Source organism: Cyanistes caeruleus, chromosome 4, assembly GCF_971803275.1.
Source record: "Cyanistes caeruleus chromosome 4, bCyaCae1.hap1.1, whole genome shotgun sequence".
NCBI lineage: Eukaryota > Metazoa > Chordata > Aves > Passeriformes > Paridae > Cyanistes > Cyanistes caeruleus.
The window spans coordinates 25,925,620-25,931,110 of NC_141704.1; the positions used below are offsets into that span (position 1 = coordinate 25,925,620).

At 38.6% G+C, this 5,491-nt stretch overlaps 1 long non-coding RNA gene across 1 annotated transcript; it reads left to right on the forward strand.

Annotated features, from left to right (window-relative positions):
* Positions 1-321: 321 nt before the first annotated feature.
* On the forward strand, positions 322-2,124 carry LOC147653495 (uncharacterized). The gene is made up of 2 exons (XR_015286272.1): positions 322-696; positions 1,038-2,124. It is a non-coding gene; the product is annotated as an uncharacterized LOC147653495 (long non-coding RNA).
* The last annotated feature ends 3,367 nt before the right edge of the window (positions 2,125-5,491 follow it).

The window sequence follows — 5,491 nt, forward strand, 5'->3', positions numbered from 1 at the left end:
TTTTCATGCAGGCTCCCATGATCCTTATTCATGCTTACATGCATTTTCAATACTATTATTTCATACTGCTAGCATATTACAGGGTTTGTGGAATATGGTGTAATCCTGGTGTATGACAAAACAAATTCTGAGTGAGAAGATATTGAAATGTATCCTGAAGTGGGCAGTCTGTGGGTGGCAGAGTGTGTGGGAGGATTTGGGCAGGTTCCTAGGGTGGTTATCACCTCCCATCACCTAGGACTTAACACCTGAACAGCCTGATCAACCCTGACAAATTGACCTGTCACCTGCTAGAAGGGGGCCTTGCCTACCTCAGTGAAAAGCAGCAGCCTCCAGCCCTGTGCTGGGGCATGGTCTGTGCCCCTCCAGGCACAGCTCAGAACTCTCAAGGGACTGTGATGAGGCAGGAGCACAAACTGCACCTGAGAGCACCGGGGTGAGATAGGGATGGAAACAACAGCTACAGCAATTGCTGAAGAAGGAGCAGGAGGACAATCAGGAAAGGAAAGATCTGATCAAGCCAGTCCTTCAACAAAGAAATTTAAGAAAGTAGTGAGGGAATTCAAAGATAAAGTCAGTAATTATCTAGTCCCTGACTTTAAGAAAATTCTCTGACTATTTATAGCAGCAAAGCTGGAAATCACTAGGACAACTACAATGTTTCTGAAACTGTCTCATAATCTCACTTGGAAAATGGTAGGATGACTCAGCTAAATAGTAATTTTTATATCTTATTGTGTTATTCTACCTTAGTATTTTCATATATTATATGGCTGCCAGAATAGCATGTGAAATAAATAGTCCCTGTCAAATACACCTTCAAATCATATTATCAAATTTAGAAAAAATACTACAATGCCTGAGGAGACTGGTATGAAAAACACACTTTTTTTTTTTTTTTTTTTACTTTTTTAATGAACTAAACTTTTATATGCTATTTTTTTTAAAAACAGAGATATGATTGATGTCAGTCATTCTCAGATGGGGTGTAGCACTTCAAATGTCTTCTGCTGAAATGCTTTTGCATCTTTTGACAGCGATGTTCATCTGATACATATGAACTCTGGGCAGCACCTCAACATATAATAATGCCTGTGAAAAGCCAGAGAAATGCACTACTGCAAAAGTTGCATCTGTGCTGACATTGTATAAAGAAAGGAAGTATGAGAACTCTGCATTGATAATGAGTACAGAACCCCTGAATATCAGCAGTCAGTAGTTAATAAAAATTCAGAGTTTTGTTTTGAGTCCATTGGAAGCTGGATGACAGAAGAAGCTATGACAGCAGGAAGAGAAGCTGTCAAAGGAGCACCAATGTGTAATGAGAGAAGACATTTCAGAAAATAGAATATGCCTCCATTTCTGCTTGTCAGGATTCATTGGAGCTGAATAGGTCTGAATTCACCGCTCCAAATGGACAGTGTACACTGATGACTTGTAGCAACCAGCCGTTCTTCAACTACAAATTCATCTCGGAGTGGAATGCATGCCCAAGCACTTCCAGAGCACAGTGTCTGGTTGCATAAGGCTCTCCTTTCATGGTGATTAACATGATTGTCAAGCATTTACCAGTACTGGCAGTGTGGCCCATTTACAGTGGAAAATCTTTATTATTGAAACACAATTTCTCCCATTTTTATAGTATGTGCTGAAGAAGGAGTTAGTACTTTTTTTTTTCTTTGGCTTGCAAAATTGATGTGTCCCTTGGAGTAAATTCATTATCAGGAAAACATGGAAACATGAAAAGAAATTCACAGAACAGTTCCTAACACCATATAGCTATAGACTATTACATATGTCAGGAAAGTGCCATTTCAGTTAAATGTGGGGTAAATACAATTTAGTTCTGCATTGTGTCTTTCAAGTAAAAATCAGGAAAATACATGTTCCTTTTTCCCTATTTTCCTTTAAAATACCTGTCTCTGGTGGATCAGAGCTAGAGATTCTTGGAAGCTGAATGTCTACAAATAAATGTGTAAGATGCTTTTTTTCTGTAAAGAAATCTCTAAGGCAAATTGTTCCAATGTGCTGAATGACACTTTACAGACACGCCACAAAGATGCATGTCCTAAATACCCTGATACAAAATATTTCCTTCCCAAATCTTACATACAGACCTTAAAATGCTGTTTTCTTACCTAAAATTTGTTTACAGTCTGAGTCCTGCTACAAAAACTGTTGAGAGATAAAGAGTAAAACTCATGCTAATTTTGTTGTTGTCTAAGATCTACATTATCTCCACTGAGAGAGAGCAGAGAGCAAGTCCCTCTGCATTAGGTTAGAGCTGCACCTGGAGGCCCATGCAAGGCACCAAATCAGCTCTAACCCTGTTAGTTCAGGGCTCCCACACAGATTTACAAAGGCCTCTGCAGAGCTACATGTGATTTTGTATTTGGCAGCTAAAGGTGGTACCTCAGCTTGATTAAAAGACATACTGCAATATCATTGAATCCCAGCATAGCCATCTTCCACCCCACAGAGAGAAACAAGATATAGAAGCAGCCCAAGAAGTCTGGGAACTGCACAGAATTCTCCTTTCTAGCAAAAGGCAAAGGAAACGGTAGGCTTATAAACTGCAGAGACGAGGTGAATATTTGGGTAGCCATATGCTCTCTTTCATCAGTGATAAATGAGCATAAGACATGCAACTGCTTTGTTTGGGGGAGGAATACTTGGGAAACTTTGGATTTGAATCATATTACAGAATAAGCAAAAGGGTCCAAGAGAGTCAGCAGTGAATAATAAAGCAAAATACTGCAAGTTCAGAAAATAACTGGTTGGACATTAGCATATATCTTTTAACCTGCCCAGGGAAACCTCCAGAGCTCTTCATGAGATGGTCCTGGAAAAGGCCAGATTCTCCAAAATGAAGAGAGACATGGTGAAGTCTGAATCCCACCTGTCTGAGGGATTCAGGACTCTGTAATCAGAGGCACATCTTGGACACTGCCCAGCCATATCCTTGGCTTAGGCTGTCAAGGAAACTGTGAAGCTGTGAGAAAGAGAACTCAGAAGAGACATAGAGCAGCAGAAAAGATAAGGAAGTTAAAACTGTAGACACAGGGATGGTGAGACAGGTTGTTAGCATTTCAAGGAGTCAAGTTCAAGAGGAAAAATATGAACTTTAGAAGGTACAAAATCTTAAAGGAAAACCTAGGGATCTGAAGAGAAGGAGCTCTCATCACCTCTGAGAAGGCCAGGGAAGTCCAGCCTGTAATCATTTTACTTGTGTTAGCCACGAAATAATGTTTCTATACTTGTAAGTATATCCTATTTGCAGCCTCTTTGCGTACAGTAAGAGGTGCCTGACCTGGAAAATTACAAGTGACAAAAAGAATATGAGCAATTAAAAAAACCTTAGGATGAGGAATAGGCAAAACTGAAAACAAAGTAAATAAAATATGACCATGAATAAGCCATGGATGTGTGCCTACAGCCTATTTAGCAAATGTTACCAAGAGAGAGATTGCTGTGACTCCCTGCTGTGCATGTTCTCTGAAATACATGATATTTATTTAAAAATAAGTATGCCCCATCAGGAGGTGGATTTCCAATGAGTACCAATAATACCAAATAAAATCAGCATTGCATTTCAGCTTTTTATATACATGAATTGTTCATCTGACATTAGCTATGCCTGCACTGCATTTGCAGATTGACATCATGGTATTTTATACTGTACTAATTAGCCTTGAATGTTAGTGGCAGTCTAACTTTAGCAGAAAACAGGCCCTTTCTCCAGCAAAAACTGAAAAATTCTGCCTTTGTCCATCTACTGAGTACCATGGTACTGCAGCTAGACTTCTGCTAATGTTTGAATAAAGCCTGCATTGCTGTAGCTACACTGCATACAAACTGTTTCACTCCAAGATCATCACAGTCACTTAATGAAGCACTGAATGCAGCTGAGAATGCTGCTGACCAAGAAAATGTTAGTAGCATAGGATTTTGAGACAGGCTGCTGGCACACTACAGATGGACCCCAAGGAATGAGAGCCACAGTGACACAGAGAGAGACTCAGCTACCATTTCCTGTCTCAGACATGTGGCAGAGGAAGGAGTCAGGCTCTTACACACTCTCAGAAACTTTTCTGAAAAGGGGTAGTATTAAGCCTTAAGCAAAACACTTCATAGAATCATGATGTCAAGAAGAAAATAATAACAAACAACAAATTTTATTACAAAAAGAAGCTATACAAGTAAAATGAAGAACAAACAAAATTCAGAGAAGAGCTAGAAAGACTGCTGAACCCACACTACTTGAAACTTGGCCAGATGGCAGGATGTCATTTAAAAAAAAAACCAACAAAACAAACAACCAAATCCCAGTATAGCTACTTTATTTTTAATAACTGTCCCATTTTCCCTTCACCATTAATCTACTTGGATTGATTCTGCACAATGATTAGCCACAGTTCTTTCATTTCCATCTTTGGACCTGGTCTGGTTTCAACAGTGTTCTCCAAATGCTTTCTAGCCAAAGCTGTGATCCAGTGCTCCCCCCTTGTTATCTTTGAATAGTCAACCCACTCTGGCACTGGTTTTCTAATTTCCATGTTTTTACCTAGTCCTTTCTCTCATCTTGTAGGTTATAACCTGCTGACCTCTTTAGCTAGTTGGATAGAATGATGAAATGCTCCAGAAAAAGTAACTTTATTGGTTTTGTGATAATCTTCGTCTGGCACTTTATACTAAGAAGGAATTTAATTAATAATAACACAGTTTTCTCTATAATACAAACTTATTTGCTGAGGCAAGAGTTTAATTTTGTTTGCAAGCACACTGGAAGAAATATAGCAATTTAAATTTGAGTTCTCATTAAATAAGAAGAAGGGTTTTAGATTAACTATGTTTTATGTTTTCTTTTCTTCCACTGTTTTCTCTTATTCCTCACTCACTGTTTCAATTCTTGTTAAGCTGTCAGTTAGCATTTTTTCCCTCTGGAATGACAGCAGGACATGCTGCTTACACTGGCTAGACAGATGCCTACCCCAGAGAGTTAGTATATCAGCTTCTGGACTGCACAGCCTGTACCAACATGGTGTGTGTTCTTGACATTAGATCTTTGGCATTAATTGTGCCGGTGACAAGCTCGTCAGCAAATCGGGTGGTGCAAAAGTTATGCAATGAAAATAACAAAGAGCTAATTTTAGCCCCTGAAAATAAATTAAAACTATTAGTAACTATTATTAACTATTATATTAAACCCCTGATATTTAAATTGTTAATATTTTCTTATAAACCCTGAATTACTGAAAAATGCTTACAGTTTAGCCTTATTTTGAACAATATTTAGCAGGTGCCAAATTATTGCCACTGAAGTGCTTAGAGTGCCAGCATAAACATGACTTCTGCTGTGGGAGGGGATATTATGTATTCATAGGGTTTAATGTTTCTAGAGTCTTTGAGGAACATTTTGCAAGACCAAAACTTTGAAAAGATGCAATTAACCTGCTTATACCAGCATACAAGTCATCAAGAAGAATGAAGT